This window comes from Chenopodium album, chromosome 24 (genome assembly GCF_948465745.1).
Source record: "Chenopodium album chromosome 24, dcCheAlbu1.1, whole genome shotgun sequence".
Taxonomy (NCBI): Eukaryota; Viridiplantae; Streptophyta; class Magnoliopsida; order Caryophyllales; family Amaranthaceae; genus Chenopodium; species Chenopodium album.
This window is the reverse complement of record NC_137857.1, coordinates 11,689,149-11,707,192: the sequence shown is the minus strand read 5'-3', so window position 1 is coordinate 11,707,192 and position 18,044 is coordinate 11,689,149. Positions and strand designations below refer to the sequence as shown.

General features: G+C 33.4%; 1 long non-coding RNA gene across 1 annotated transcript; it reads left to right on the top strand.

Annotated features, from left to right (window-relative positions):
* The first annotated feature begins 7,220 nt into the window (after nt 1–7,220).
* Nucleotides 7,221–17,172, top strand: LOC145612633 (uncharacterized). The gene is made up of 3 exons (XR_014106665.1): nt 7,221–7,379; nt 7,670–7,730; nt 16,872–17,172. It is a non-coding gene; the product is annotated as an uncharacterized LOC145612633 (long non-coding RNA).
* Nucleotides 17,173–18,044: the final 872 nt, after the last annotated feature.

Here is an 18,044-nt window from a genome sequence, read left to right as displayed (position 1 = left end):
TATCACAACGATACAATAAATTGAAGAATTGGATTAAATCATTGTGCACAATTGGTGGAGCAATAATCGCTAGCAGAAATTGCACATGTCGTGATACAGTTAATCCCGTAATGATTTTGAGAATTGAAAGAGTGTATGAAAATAAGGATGTAAGTAGTTGTTTTTTAATTAAGAAAGAAGATTTATACGTTGTTGGGTATACTTCGGTGATATCGGTTGAAGGGATCAGAAACCCTAAAAATTGGGTGTTGGTTCGTGATAGATTGATACAATTGAAAGGGGCTACATATGCAACTTGTGATGGGCGATATAAGTAGATAAGATGCCACAAAATTGATTAAATTAGGGCATGAAAGTGTACTTACTGCCATGTCTCTTTTACATTTATATTCTTCATTTAATTGTGCAAAATGTTTATCACTTCATGATATTGCACATAACATTTTTGAAGCTAACATATTTTTGATTAATCTGTTAAATTATTGTTACTATTTCACGTAATTTGTTAAACTAGGGGGGTTAGAGCGCGCTTCGCGCGCTTTTGGTTTGTAAATTGATTTGTTCCACGTATTTAGAAATGTGGAAATTTCGGGGGTTTTAAAAATTTGATATTTAATTATGTTGTGAGTTTGAATTGAAATGCAAAATGTGTAATTTAGTTTATGTTGTGTATTGTAATGTAAGAATTGAGTTGGTGTTAGTTAACTAAATATTGTTTGGGTGTTAGTTAAAAATAAATGTATAAAATAAATAAAGCTAATACTATTATTCATAATATAATTTAGGTGTTCTATTCTATTTGAACGTATAGGAAGCCAAAGAGATGTAAGAACATCCACTAATTAAATTAAGCTACCAAATCTGACAATTCATTTGCAATGTCATGAACTTTCCTCATTTTATTTATGTAGAAATTAATATTGAAGTAATTTATGTGATCAAATCCAAATCTTCCTTTACAATGTACTCTGTGTACCAAAGAAGTATGAGAAAAGGCAAGCTAAACATAATCAGCGCTCGCTAGTTGCTACCAGGATTAATTAAGACCCTGATGCTATCCCACTAACAACATAGCAAACTACTAAAATCAAGTCCAAAGTTATAGACCCATTAAGAGGAGACAAATGCTTCAAAGTAGACTCTACAAGCTATTACTTAGGCGGTGACATAAAATCATTGTATGTAACATGAAAACACAAATTTCTTTTTAAATTTTAGAGATATGTTATCAATTTTTTATGTTGTTAGTGTAGGTACTCAATGCCTAGGTAAGAGGTTTCAGGTTCTAGCCCTATTTTCTTTCATTAAGTGGCTACATAAATGGTAGTTTGTTATCAAGTTTTGGAAGTTAGGTAAAACCCTCTCCAGTCTCCATGAAGGCTTCTCTACATGTACTAAGAATTGAATGAGATGTGGGTCAAAAAAAAAAAGGATTGAATGAGATGCAATACCTAATTTAATGCGGAATACCTTCATATATGCTTTTGCATATATATGAATGGAATTTAGTGAGAAAAGTAACTGGCTAACCGATTATATGTATGTCATGAATTTAGTTGAGCTATTTTATTATTGGCAGTATTTTATTTCTGTTTATTGAGCTTATGTCTACAAAAATTTGGATAAAGGCATCAAACCATCAACATAGCACGACAGATATCCTAACATTATACAAAAAGTACTAATTTGGATGGTTTCTCTCAAAATTCATTAGGATTTCTTGGTTTAAAGCTGTAGCAAACCATCATAACATTGTAGAGGCTACTTTGAATCAGTAGTCTAGCAACTCAAACCAATCACACTTATTACCTCATCCTTCAATTCAAACGAAATTAATTTCAAAAATCAGTAAAAGTTAATAAACTCAACATTAATTTCAATCTAAACAACCTTTAATAAACTCGACATTGTTGATGCAAATAATGACATACTACATGAATAAAACTTATAAAAATTCAAATTTAACATGTCATTTAATCATAATTCATTACAAACACCTCAACTAAACAACCCAGTGGGAAAAAAATCCACTCAATTCAACACCAAAATTGGTCAAACAATACTGCATTTCACAAAAATGACAATACCAAGTACCAAGAAATATAGGGAAAAAAATTGATATTTATAATTTTATAGAGATTTAATCCATAAAATGGAGAAAACAAATTACCTCAAAGAGTGATTTGATAATTTGAGAAGGTGCAGATGTTTGAGCTGCTTTGAGCACTCGATCCATGGTATTTTTATGATATTCTTTACAAAATAGATCATTTAAAAAAAATAATAATAATAAAAAAAAAGGGTATGGAGCTACTCTCTGGCTTACCTTAGACGGTTGAAATACCAGTGTGAATAAAGAAGATCTCTTTTTCACAAAAGATAAAATTAAATTAATTTTTTTTAAAAAAAAGAAACCCAAACTTGATCTGGGTTATAGAGTTGAAATCAATGGGGAAAATACCAGCGGAAAAATCTGATGCAATGCCCATCTGGTGTTGTACCCACCATAGCCTCGATTCAAATCAGCCTACAAAATTAATTCAATTAAAATGATAAAATCAAAATAGAATAATTAAAAATCGGAGAATTGTGCAAGAAAATTTGGGGAAGAAAATAAAAGTAAAACCTTGCGAGAGATGCAACAGATGCCAACCTGGTGCACCCGGAAGGTCGAAATTCCTTGAAGATCCTTCATTCACAATCTCAGTCTCGGCTCTTCCACTGGGTGCAGCGCCAGATGGCTAATTTTAGGGCAACGATGGAGAAGGAAATGAAATTGCAAATAAAAAATTTCCGATCAGTTGACTTCCTAATTCATAGAATACCTTCCGATGAAAAGGTGAGATGATGAAGATAATGGCTTACATGATTTAGGAGAGAGAAGTAAGGTGAGAGGATATCTGTAGAGAGAGTAAATAAAATAAGAGAGAGAGGAAAGTGAAGAAATTTGGACCAAAGGTCAAAGTGCTCAGACCATGCGTAAAAATTGAGGTGAGAGGAAAGAGAAAATTTTGAGGGTCAATTCGGGAAGAACACTATTAATAAGGAAAAGCTAATTCAAATTTAGGGGCAAATTGAGCAGTGAATTTGAGTGATCACATGAAATCACATGCACAATTTTTTAAGGGCAATTCGGGAACTACACTATTCATAAGGAACTGCAAGTGAAAATTTAGGGGCAATATGGGCAGCGCACTGTTCATAAGAAGTCATTAAATTTAAGATGTTGGTACTTGGTTATTAAGGATTATTACAAACATAACATTATTTTGTATTAATTTGCTTATGGTAGTAATGAAGATTAAAGGAATTGATGGAAAGTCACCCCAATCAAACAAATTTTTAAAGGGTACGGAACATTATAACAAGTCAATTTTTATTTCACGTAATTTGTTAATGTTATTATATTAAATTATAGAAGACTGAATTTTGCTTGAAATATAATTTAATATTATTGATATAATATTTGCACTATATAAATTTTCATATATTTTATTTTTAAAAATATTATCGTCAATATTAAACAACATTATTCTTAAAATTATTATCGTAATATTAAAATAATTGTTTCTTAAAAATATATATGTACAACTATAAGCGTTATAATATCTACCATTATTAAAATTTGCAATGAGAGGTATAAAATTGTGAGTTATTAGATCAAAAATATGTAATATAAATTATTTTTAAAATATAGAATGCATTAACACAAACTTACAATAAATTAAATATCAAATATTGTGAAGACTTGATTGATTTTAATATTGATTTGATAAGAAATTTAATAGTAATTTATGTATTGAATCTTAAAGTCACTACTTTTAAAGATGATCAACAAATTGTTGTATTATTAGTTTTACGTAGGTTGATAAAATACGAATATTATAACAATTTCATTAAAAACCTTTTTAGCTATATCGCCTTATTAGATGTGGTGACATTTTAAAAAATCTATAAGTCTATTGTTGAGATTCCATTTAGAGTCACATTTGTTGAAATTGAATAACTTTTGTAAATTTATTTTTTCTACAATGAAAGTTTTTCGTAGACTTGTCATTGATGGACTTGTCATTTATTTCATTCCTATAATTTGTATACAATCTTTAATATATTGATGTAAATATTAAATATCTTTATGGATTTCAAACATAATATTGAGTCGATTGAAACGCACCCCACGTTTTTTTATCTATACTAATATATTAAAAGGCGTTCCTAACAATGTCTCTGTGCTACGTAAACCCCTCATTACGCCGCGTCATATAATCAATTCCTCAATGCATCATGTCACCCACTATACTCTTCAATATGCTACGTCACCTACGTAACTAACAAGTTCATGTTATTTCAACTAAACTAAAAAAAAAAATATAGACGATAAGGTTCGAACACTTAATCTTCTATAAGAAGACTTATTGTTTAACAATCTAGGCTAATTATCACCCGGGCCATACACTAGTATCCCTACCTTATAAAAAGTAGAAAGTTACTCTTATAAATAGTGTAATGCCAAGTATACCCTTTAAAATGTGTATTTACATATATACCTTCATTAATGTATACAAGTTTTTTTTAATGAATAGTGTTTGGACAATTATACCCTCTAAAATATTTAATTATGTACTTATTTGCTCTCATGCTTTAATGTTAGTTGTCTTGAACATTTATATACTCATAAACACAGTTGTTTACATTTTTTTTTGTCATTAAATCTGTCGACAACTAAATTTATGATTTTAAGACCAAGTCGAAAGAGTCTCTAGATTTGACTAGCTATGTGCGCGCATCGTGCGCGTTAGCTACCCTAGTATGTATAAATGGGAGTTTTTTCCCGAATTTTAAGAGAACCACGTATAATTTAATTTTTTCAGCGCGCCATGGAGGATAATATATTTTAGTGTATCCAATTAAATACGAGATTATTAATTTCTTTTAGAATTAAATAATTTTGATGATACAGTAAGAAAATTGGCGAATGAGATTTCGCAGTTTAAATTAATTAAATATAAAATATTATCATTTGATATTAGAAATTTTATCTAAGTGTATAACAAAGTTTAGCACATAAATATATACATACATATATATACATACACACACACACACACACACATATATATATATATACATACATACATATAAGAAAATTTGATTTAAATAATCCAACCTTTGACGTATTTGTTTTTAATAATCCAACATTTTGATTATTCTACAATAATCCAAGCTTTAGGGGGTGTCTTAGATTATCAGGCCAAACTGACCTGCAACCTGTTTCTCATGTAATTTTATTTTCATTTCATTTTAATTTTTTTGACAAAATAAAAATAAAAAAAAAGATAAAAATCAGCCACCCACCTCTCTGCTGCCCTTCCCACTCTCTTTTTCCAGTTTCCGACCACCGCCACCCTTACCCTCCCTGCCGACCCTCCCCCTCTCCTCACCGCAGCGCAGCTGCTGCCCCTCCATCTCCCTTCTGCGCTGCTGCCCTCCATCTCCCTTGTTCAGCTACCGACTACCCTCGAAATCCACCCCAATTCCCTAAAACCCAGAATCTAAAACACCGAAAACCTAGAAATCGAAAAAGGGTTCTGCTATTCGGGGGGCGAGCTGAGATTTCGGTGTCGAGAGAGGGTAGGTGGCGACCGAAAATTGAGAACGAATAGAGAGAAGTTGAGGACGATGAAGGGCGGATGGCGGTGCGTGGTCAGTCGTGGGTGGCTGGGTGGAAGGGATCGGAATCAATGGAGAGTGAAGGGAGAATGAGGGAGGAAAGGAAAGAGAAAGGAAGTAAGAAGGAAGGAGGAATGAATTAGCTGCTGCATGCTGGGAATTATGGAGGAGAAGGAAGGAGGTGGGGTGCTCCGTGCTCGGCAATTGGAAGGACCAACTGTGTCGTGCGTGGAGGTGGTTGGATTTTGAGGGGAGAGGTGGTGTCGTGCGTGGTGGTGGTTGGATTTTGGAGGGGAAGGAGTGGTGGTGGTCGATTTTTGGAGGGGAAGCGGTGGTGGTGGTGGTGGTGGTGCTGTCATGGAGGTTTGAAGGGAAGAAGGAGGGGAAAGAAAAGGGATTTTTTTTAAAAAATTATTTTTTAAAAAAAAAATTAAAATATTTATTGGACAAATGACAATTCGACACGTGGAAGGTGACCTGCACTTTTAGGTTAAGTGACTTGCTAGGCCTGATAATCTAAGACACCCCCTAGCTAAAGCTTGGATTATTGTAGAATAATCAAAAGGTTGGATTATTAAAAATAAATACGTCAAAGGTTGGATTATTTAAATCAAATTTTCCTATACATATATACGTATATATATTCATATATATACGTATACATATACATATATATGTGTATATATATACGTATATGTATTTATATATATGTATATATATGTATATATGTATGTATTCTTTTTTCTTACCATTGTAAAAAATATATATATACATATATACATATACTCATATATACATAAATACATGTATATATATACATATATATATATGTATATATGTGTATATACATATATATATGTGTATATATATATATGTGTATGTATATATATATATGTGTGTATATACATATATAAATGTATATATGTATATACATATATTTTATATAAATTCAAACAAATCGTGCATTGCACGGCTTCATCTAGTTCACTATATGATTGTGAGCTACTCCCCCTGTTTTTTTTTTATTTTTTATTTTTATTTTTTTGTACAATTTGACTTTTTATAGTTTATAAGAAGTGTCATAAAATATACTTCCTATGTTTTTTTTTACTTGACCTGTTTCTTTTATCACGCTTGCCAATGCAAAACTTAAGCGATCAATAACTTTAGTTCTCCATAAGTAAAAATTATAAAAGTTGTATGTTATGATAGTACTTATTGTGACAAATTCAAAAAGATCCCACATGAATATATTTTTCCTTATATATCATTCACAAAAGACGGTCAAAGGAAGGATGGTAAATTAATCGTCATTAATCGGTACAAACGAATTTATTTAAACTAAATGTGAACTAATCTGAAGTTTACATATCCTGACCCAAACAAACCCAACCAGTCATAAATTGAATTGACACCCCTACCCTAACTCTATGTTTATCAATTAAATAATCTCGTACATGTTTATCCAAGTGTAGGATTAACTCATATGAATTCTCTATACTCATCATAGTCCGGCCCATAAGAACGTTCAAAATTCAAAGAGACAAAGACCATCCACTTCTCCATTATAACGTTCAGTCATCCCTAAATAAAAAAAAGCCTAAAATGTTACTCTATGCTCCTATAGTCCTATATCAGTGAGTCCGAATGATGATTGCACTTCCAATTACATGACTTGTTGTATTACCTTCAAAAAAAAAAAAAAAAAGGTTAGTGGTTCTAATTTCTATATTTTTAATTGCTTCAAAATTGCAGACTTATTAATCTTAATTATGTTTTAAGTATGGCAATCTATACTTTTAAACTTCTTCAAAATTGCAGTCTTAATAATCTTTAATTTTGTATAATTATGTTCTAACTTCTAAGTAAGTAAGTATGGCAAATTTGTTGCTGCCAATTTGTGAAACCCCAAATTTCATTTCTGATTATAATAATTTCTTTTTCAAATTCAGTGAACTTCGATTTATATTTCTAGCTTTTGTTGCTGTTTTGATTTTAGGTATATCAATTAATCAATGCTTGTAACAGGAATGCAATTGTATGATTTGTACCAAAAAAAGGTACTCATTACTCTTCTTGGTATTACTTGCTTCGTCTTTCATTAAATTCGATTTTACTGCTTTTTATGAAATTCCTTGTATTACACCCCGTACTCTTTTTTTTTTTTTTTTTTAAATTTTTTTAATTTAATTTAATTTAATTTATTATTTTTTTTTTCTGCGTATATTTTGATTGTGCAACGTTGCTAAAGTACAACTTTGATGCTTAACATCTTTCGTTGCTATTATTTGAAATTAATTGTTTGTATTGAAGGACATGGAGATAAAAGAAGGGAAGGAAAATGAAGGGTTTTATTATTTTTCATTTGGATAACAAATGAGGTAGAAAGGTAATTAGAGGGGAGAGAAATAGTTAAAATTGTAAGAAATTCATCTGTAAAACAATGGAGAGATTTGGAAGGAACCCCTTCCCTTTCCACAACTTCCCCTCCCTTCCCTTCTTTTCCTTCCCAATTATCTATCCAAATTGATAGAATATTTGTTGGAGACAACAGAAGTATATTGGGTATAAGGATCGGAAATATAAGAGATTTATAAAAATATATATATGAAATAAGTTGAGCTATTATATTACTTCCTCCTTTATACTTGCAACAGTTTAACTTTTACACTATTCATGTACTACACTTTGACTAGCTTTGATGATGTATAGCTAAGAAAAAATATAGTCATGTGGGCGGCGGGAGAGAGGCATTTAGGAGATATGTAGCCATTTGTAAAGAATGATGCCAAAATGGCGGCGGGAGAGAGGCATGAGCAAGAAGAGTACAACTAGTATTATTGATAGTGCAAAATTTTTTTTCAGCTATGTGTGAAGACAAGAGAGACGAAAAGACGTGCCATGTTTCTTACAAAAATCCTAAAAAGAAGAATTATCAAATTCCTTCCTATTAACATTGCATGTTTTTAATATTATGTTCAAATTGAGTGAGGACGTGGTTTTTAAAAGCAAAGAAAATGTCATAAAAATCTGATTTATGAGTTTTAGGAAAGGTCCATATATAATTAGAAAAATCGTCCAATAATAAGACATAATATCGATGTCCCGAAGAACTCAAAATGGGAGGTGGCCAATGGTCACTATGAATAGTATCAAAAGGCATAGTCGTACTTGTAGAAGATGAAACAAAAAGCAATTTAACATGTTTTTCCGAGAACACAGTAACTACAAACACTAGAACTAGAAAATCTATTACAATCAATGCTTTTATTACACCTAAGATTCTAAGAGCATCTAAAATAGGAACACCCAAATGACCCAAACGATCATGTCAAAGTTTAGGAGAGATGGCTGCAAAGGTAGAAGAAGTTTATTGTTGATTGTAGAGGTAATTGGGTAAAGGTCGCCCCGGCTATCACACCTCATTATTGCGTCCAAAAATCCTTCAAAGAAAACCCAAAAGGATCAAACTCAACCGTCACATAATTATCAGTAGTATACTTACAAACATAATTGACATTTTTAATGAGTTTAGGAGCATGAAGAACATTGTTTAGAGAAAAGTGAGAGCTCGGGGAAGGTAAATTAATGTGACCATAACGAAGAATAGGAACTGTGTGACCATTATCAACAATAAAACTATTAATTGGATGAGTGCTCAAATTAGAATAAGACGAGAAATTACTTGAAAAGGAAGTCATATGAGACGTAGCACCGGTATCCATATACCAAGATGGGTCCGGCTGTGCATGTGACATTGTATCCATTGCAGCTTGAATGTCAATCGGAGTAAAAGTAGTAGGTTACCCAAAGAAGATGCCGTGTAGGCTTGCTATTGTTGTGGTTTTGGTAGGTTACCCAAAGAAGATGCCGTGTAGGCCTGCTATTGTTGTGGTTTTGGGCCCAAAACACCAGGTTTCTATCCTTAATGGGGAAAGGGACATGGAGGAATGGGCTAGCCATATTCACCCTCCCCCGGTAAGGCTGCCTCCAAAAGGGAGGAGCTAGAGTCGACCCTTATGTTGCACCATTCTGATTGTTGTTGTCCATGACCACCGTTGCTCTTGCCACCATCGATGCCAGGGGGACCACCAGAATTTTTCCGGCCACCAGAATTTGCCCTTCGAAGAACTCGAACCCGTTGGATTGTGAGGAGGGTCATCAAATGAAGCCACAAGCATAATGATGATTGATGAATGCCTCTTTTCACCATCCTTGCCTCCTCTAAAATGAGCATAAACTGAGCCTTGGAAAAAGGAGGAAGGGGGCTGCTTTGCCGAATTACCATGCCCACGCCTCGGTAACCCTTTGTAAGACCTCCAACCAACGGTAACACCATTCTACTATCCGATACCGACGCTCCGACATTCTTTAACTAATTAGCAAGAGACTTGAGACGCTAACAATAAGAAGATGCATTAGGGAAATCCTCCATAGAAGTGGTGGAGGATTCTTGTTCAAGGGCAATGACGCGGGAATGTTCATTATCTTGGAATATATCGTGCAATATATTCCTAGCCTCCATAGCCGTAGAATTAAGATCAATGATGGTGTGCAACGGATCATTGAGAATTAGTAGCATAAATCAACGAGAGAACCGCGACGTCAAGAGTCGACCATAGTTCCTTTTCTTGGTCGGTAGCAGGAATCGTCACTAATGGATGATATGGTCTAGAACCTTGTGAGATTGTGCGTGAATCTTTAATAATTTCGTCGATGTAGAATATTGAACGTTTTCCATCCAAAAGTAATGGAAATATTGTTCTTGATATTGGAGATAGCCAAAGCCGGATTAAAGGATGGCTTATTCATTATTGGAGATAGTAAGAGAGAAGAGAAGAGAAAAGAGAAGGAAATTCGGTGGGTCAATATAGCTAGGGTGCTGCGAAAGATGGAGAAATTCATATCCTAGGCAACTGATACCATGAAAGAATATTTTCCACCGGTCAATCATATTCATTGATTGATAATATATACAGAGTTGTAGCATAACAAAAGGCTACCATTTAGGAAAGAAAGGCTACAAACTAGGAAGGGATAAATTCACCAAACTAATTTACAACAATATAATATATTTGACACAAACACACTTAATTGAGGTGAATCATATACACCATGACTATGCCTTTTTTCTATTGTAAGTATATCAATAACCGACGAGTGTTAAAGTGAAGTATAATTATTGTGTCAAAAGTCAACATGGTGCTACCAAATTACACTAGCACTATGTTTGGAGAGGTATAGGGAAAAGAGGGAAGGGAAAGGGAGGTGAGGTGAGGTGAGGGAAAATGCGACCTTCCAATTTTCTTCATAAATGGAGGGATTTGGTTTATTAAAAGGGGAAGGAAAATGTATTCTTCCAATTCCCTCCCCTTCCCTCCTTGCATTAGATATCCAAACAAATGATTAGTTTTTTTTTTTCCTCTCTATCCAAACATAGTTTAAAGGAAGTATGTAGTACAAAGTACTCCACCATTTACAAAGTACGCAAGTTGCACATGTAACCAACACACACGCACATTATTAATTGATTAGGAATCAATCAATTAATCACTTGGAGGTAAGAGAACAAGATATAATGATACTACCACCAAAATGTAGATTCTAGTTTACCACCCAAATTGGTGTAACCACTAAAATAGGTCTTAATCTCAAGTGTGCACACCCCCAATAAGTGATTCTAACCTAAAATAGTTTACTAAGACTAATATCGTGCTATATGGCTCCGACCAAAAACCAGATAGAATATTATAGAGGAAATAAAGTAATAAACTTGATTGCATTAATTAACTAAGAAAAGAGCTTTTATAAAGGCTATGCAAAAGCACTAACTCAAGCTAATACAAAGGGAAAAATAAAAAGTGGGATCATGGCCCACGAAATATACTGCTAATATGTTTATACTAGGTCATTATAGGATTCCTAATATACTCCGATTAGTGCTGTTAACTCCAACCTTAGCGTCAACTTCACTAAACAATAAACGCCAACATCTTCCATCCATCCTCATTGTAAATTACAATTAGGTCCCTAACAAAGTATGTGAAATGACTAAAGTTCCCCGTTGAGAAACGAGTTTTGTTTCTCATAATGAGTAACTTGAATTTTCCCCTCATATATATTTTACTAAAATTTAATTACATATATTTAATTTTAAACTAGTGCATTAACGTGTATGCTAAATTTGATCATGTCAGTTAAGGACTATAGGACTATATATATATATATACTTCCTTTGTTCTTTTTTACTTGACCTGTTTCTTTTATCATGCTTGCCAATGCAAAACTTTAACGAATAATAACTTTAATTCTCCATAAGTAAAAATTATAAAATTTACATATTATGATAGTATTTATTGAGACGAATTCAAAAAGATCTTACATTAATATGTTTTTCCTTATATATTATTCACAAAAGACGGTCAAAGGAGGGGGTGATGAATAGTGTAAAAGTCAAAACGGGTCAAGTAAAAAAGAACGGAGGAAGTATATATATATATATATAGAGATAGAGAGAGAGAGAGAGAGAATCTTGTCATAAAAAACTCCTATTAATGTGGTATTAGTTTTGAGTGGTATCTTAAAGAGGTGGGATAAGTATGAACAGTTCCTTGACCATGGGTAACTACTTATGAAATACAAATGACTGTTATTTATTATTTTTGATAATAATAATGATAATAAATTTTTATTATTTGTTAAGATACACGGTAACATGGTTGGAATTGAGTCCGAATGTAAGGTGGCATATCGTATATGGTCCATCTCTAGAAGGGGGAAACCAATCAAACCATTAGGATTTTATGAATATTGCAAAGAATAGTGGTCAGAAAGGCAAATTTTTTGAGGTAAAGTTACATAATTTTGTGCTTGCCTTAGTAGAAACGATTTATAGTTTTGTAGCGTTGTCATGAAACCTTGCTCTGGTAAGCATGTCATCATCCTTGAAGAGTGTTGTAGCTCTTTGTTGTCCTCTAGGTGAATGGAGAGGTGTTTTTTGAGGTCATTCTATTTGAAAATTTGATGTGGAAAAAGAGATGAGTGGAAAGATGGTTCCACCGAGTGTGCCAAAAATTTGTTGACACTTATAGGGTGAAAATTGATGAAACGAATGTAAAATTTATTGATTATAATATCTAAATCCTCTACTTATTCAATTACCACCCATAATTGTATGGTGATTTGATTTGATGTTCATTGAGGGCCAAAGAGGCTTGATGTCGATTGAGATTCATCTTTTAGTATAGTGGCGCATGTGGTTTGATGTTTGTTTTTCTTGTTCTAGATTTTGGTAAGTATATCACTAACTCTGGAGAGGATGTGGTTGTGGAGTGTGAGGGACTCAACCTAAGGGGTGAGCGTAGCAGGAAAATCTCACTTGTTGCAACAGGTTCCTAAAAATAGGAACCAAAACCAGAACCTGTTCAACAAGTTCCTAAAAATTGGGAACCAGAACCTACAGGTTCCGGTTTCGAAACAGGGTACCCTGTCTTTCAAAGTAAGCTTAATAGTTACTTGATAAATTGTTAAAAAAAAAAAAAAAAAAAAAAAAAAAAAGTGGATGTTTACAATTTTAATACAATACTACACATATAACCAACCAACACTGATTGAAAATTACAAATATTTATATTAATACCATTAATTTAACCTTAAAAGTACGATGAAAAATGAATAAGAGGAGGGAGAGAGGGGAAGGTGACGACTTTTATACAATTTTGGTATAGGGCTTTTATATTTGGGATAGGTTCCGGTTTCATGTTCCCTACCCTATAGGGAACCTATACGAACTGGGTACCCTATAGGTTCCGGGTCCAAAATTTTATTACCCGGAACCAACAGGTTCCCAATTTTATAACCCGGAACCGGAACCCAGGTTCTGGTTTTGGAACCTCTTGGTTCAGGGTACCCTGATTGCTCACCCCTACTCAACCCCTCACCTTCTCAACAACTAAATGAAAACAGAATATTAAACATGAACAGAGCAAATATGGCAGCTAGCAATGGTGTTTGATTCATAGAATAAGGAAGCAAACGGTAACTTCAGGTTACCAATTTCCAAGGTAGTATCTTTAGGATTAAAGTTTCAATTCAAATGTGTCTAATCTCATGCCAAAAACATTCTCCTACCATCCCTTAATTTATATACAACAGGAATTACAAAAAGTACTAGCTGCTCTTAATTAACTTGTCTTCATTCACTCAGATGTGCCAAGGTTCCACTACTCCATGTTGCTCCCCTCTACCGTAGGCTTTAATTGCTTTTGTCTGTTAGCGCCAACTCCTCACATGCTGTTGTGATTGGTGGTGAGATAGGCTTGACTGATTTGCCCCTCCTCTAATATTGCTTTAAGATTGGTGGCTTGGTCAGCTTAGTTGGCCCAATTCCTTATCCATTACATGAAGAGGCTTTATTCTAGTGTCTCTAAAATGATAGATGAGGGCTCTAATCATAGAGGAGGTTAGGATTTGTTGAGGAACCACAAAATTGGGCCTCATGGCTAATATCTTTTAAACATCCCAAAACCCTTTTGTAGAATTCTTTTATTGGACTTAAAAAAAGAATGATCTATTTTGCTGAACTTTACGCTTTGATTAAACGAGTTTAACTAAGATTAATAAAATGGTTTGAAATAATTTATGAACACGAATTAATATTTTTTCTAATATGTGAGTAAACAATTTAACCTAGACTAAGTATGACTCGGACAATTTAAATGACACTTGATAAAAGTTTTGTGCCTATAATGTTGCCCTTTTCATCAAACTTTAAGAATTTTAAAGGTTAATAACCATTAGGCGTTTTCATTTTGTTAGTGTATGGATTCTCATTAAGTCTTTTTTTTTTTTTTTGGGGGGGGGGGGGTCATGAAGGCCTTCACCTAGTTGATTCTGGACAACATTTACTATCATACTCGTTATCCGCTGCATGGTGAATGCAATCTCGCTCCTTGTACTCCATTTACAAAATTAGAACTTTCGTCTCCATCAGAGTCTTCTTCGTGCTTTGTACTCCATCTACCTTCGTTTCATATTATTATTTGCAACGTTTGTCAAAATTGGATGTTTTATTATATGCAACAAATGTTTTATCCTCTTATTAAGTTGTCAGTTTTCTCTCTCTCTCTCTCTCTCTCCCCTTATCATATGCAATAGCCTTCTCTCTTCATTTAACACTCACAAACAAATTTTGTATAGGAGTTCGTGCAAACTCATTTGTTGCAAATAACATGAAATAGAGGTAGTGATTGGATTGATATTATAGGCGATTTTCATTTGTTTGGCATCTTTATTGATCTATGGTATTTAAGGGCGCTTGGAGATGAATTCATAAGAAAATAGCAGAATCTGGGGAAAAAAATCATAGGCGAACTATTGTTACTGTAAGTCATTTCTAAGATGCAGCCAAGCTAGCCACATCAGTATCAAAATTAACACAAAGGTTTATGCTGAGCATTGAGTTGCTGTTGATTTTTCATCTGATTGATATGAGCATGTACCCGATGTTAAAGCCAATGACTACTTCTGTGGGCTTTATGTATTATTTTTATATGATGTTCTAAAACTTAAGGTAAATAACTATTTGGTCATTTGGTGAGCTTAATTTTAACAGAAAAGAATGATGGTCTTACCAAAAATACTCTTGTTAAATTCATAGTAAGCAGTTTGATTGTAAAGAAAAAAATCAGGGAAATCGCTTCTTTGTTTGGTGTCATGCAGGGAAAGCAATTAGGCACTTTAAATTTTCGTGTATTCCTTGAGGGCCTGAGGGGCGATCCTTTTAACACAAGGTATCTATACGTAGGCCTCGTTCTTTTCACTTGAAATTCTCTTATCTGAGCTCATATGATTATTGAGCTATATTGAACTCATTGGAACAAACCACCAAACTCAACTGTACTTAACTATATCCCTGAAACTTAATGAACTTATCTATCAGGGCTTATACTTTTGTTTCCGATGTGGCTCATTCGTGGTTTATGAGTATATGGGAGGATAAAATTGATTGCGCAATCTCTGTCTGTCAAAAATCTGGAGTTTGATCCTGATCTTTTCTTTCATTGTGAGGTGGCCTACACTTTATGAACTCAGCTTTTTAATTTGGAAAGTGGAAATTAGGTTGTGCTGTTTCGTTTATGGACCATATGTAGGTGAGTCTGATAGTTTTCATGAAAAGAAAACAAAAGGTGCTTTAGAGGTGTGGTGTGTTGTTTATGGTGGTGATTTGGGTTGGAGCGTAATGATCATATGACGTATATTCCATATTTAGGTTTATGGGGTAGAGGTGTTTTGCGACTATGTGGTGTTACTAGCCTCTTTATGTCTGTGGTGCCTGATGCTTTTTTAACATATTTGCTTTCAAGTGTGCAGTGTGATTTGGTATGCTTTTTTGTAGGCTTTTTAGGATGATACCTTGTTCTTCCACTGTATTGCTATGTGATTTCCTACTGTTCATCATATGGAGTAATATTCTTTGATCTAACCATGATTTTTTTCCCCATAGGATTTAGAGAAGTTTATTACTGCTTTAATGCTTGTTTAGATGCCTGAGCTACTCGGTATTTGGATTAATGTTCGAACTCTAGTATCATCGGGGTTATTGTTGACTTCTCTTCCTTGGACGAGTTCCTCTTTTTTGATGGAGTAATGTGTATCCTTTATTATGTTACTTGCGTGAATGGGCTGACATTGAAGCTTAAGTAGCTGTTAGCTTTCGTAGGAATTGATAAAAATCCATTATGTTAATTAGCTGTTAGATCCCCCCGTTTTTATAATATTGGATGAACTAAGGAGTAAGGACGCTTGATGCAAGGAGACATTCCATTCGATACTGGATTTACACCGCCAAATTGCAGGAGATACTAGACAAATTGACGTCATTTAGTCAAAATTGGCTAAGCTTGCCTTTTGTTGTTATAAAATAAGTGAAAGATTCTGTGGCTTTGCTGTTTAATTATGCATGTTGCTATATAAACATGGTGTTGTGTATCGCCTTAGAGCGTTGGGTTCAAACAATTTCGACAGTATTTGTTAATTTGTTCTTTACTAGGGCTTTTGATGACAAGCATTTAGCAGCTTACATGCGTCCAATCTACGTCTGAAGTGAATCATCAAGCTAGAACATATTCCTTTCACTTCTCACTTAATTGATCAGCATGTTAATATGGCTGACATTCTTTAAATTGTTGTGTGATTTTCAGGTGAACTTACTGGTTTTAAGTGACAGCAGCTCAGAGCCTCAGATATATGAGACGATCAGACATCTTTTTCATCCTTTAGTTTGGGAGGCTATATAATGTATGCAGCTCCACTAAATCACTTATACTCCTATGATCGCGCCTTAATTTAGTATTGAAAAGATTAAAGTTTCAAATATATAAAGTACTAGAGTATGATAATTGGCTCTTTAAAACACTTATTTTTGTTTACTTTATAAATTAGTATGTAATACAAGTATTACCACAGTATTAAGAATGAAGCTGATGCTGTAATTTTTCTTTCTGTGTTTCTATGACCGAGATCAGAGTAACTGAGCAAGGTAACGTTTTTCTTTCTAATTGCGCCCTATCATTATCAGCAAAAATTAAGCATTAGAACAATTGTTACGAGTAACAGAGTTGAAAGCGATAGTTTTTACAGAATTGTATTGTAAGGTTATCGATTTTCCATTATTCGTATATTTGCTTTCATTCCGGTGATTTTCAGTTTGGTTTAGACCGGTGAACAACCCTAATAGCCTACGCTAATACGTCAACCAGGCCATCACTTCAAAATGATGAAAAAGAAAAACGCTAATGATATAGACGCTCCATCAAAATGAGATATCTTGAATAGATTGGACTCAGTCGTAAAAGCAAGTGCTACTTTTGACAAAAGGAAAAAAATAGAAAGAAAGCAAATGCCACTTTCCTTTGCTTTTTGTAGGAACTAATGTCCCAGTACATTGCTGTTCCAGATCTTAGTGTCTCCTTTTTGTCTTCAAATTCAATTTGTTTATAAAGAATGTTGGTTGAGTTGGGGAAGAAAAATCAATCAGATCACCTCCTTTTAGACCTTTAATAACTATAATCATTTCCTCAAAATGATTTTTCTGACCTTTCTGTCAAAAAAAAAAAAAAAAAAAAAAAAAAAATGATTTTTCTGACCGTAAATAACAATCGTATTGTCTTAGTAATAGTAATGATTTTAGTTTCTCTAAACGCAAATAATAGTCATATTTGTCTTAATGACTCGTAATTAAATGAGACAACAATTTTTAAAGATTGTGTCACAAAACATAAGGAAATAATGATACTAATATTGTAGAAAATGTGATATTTTTGCTAAGGAAAAGGTTTCGGCCCTGTTCTTTTCACCTTAAAAAAATAATATTA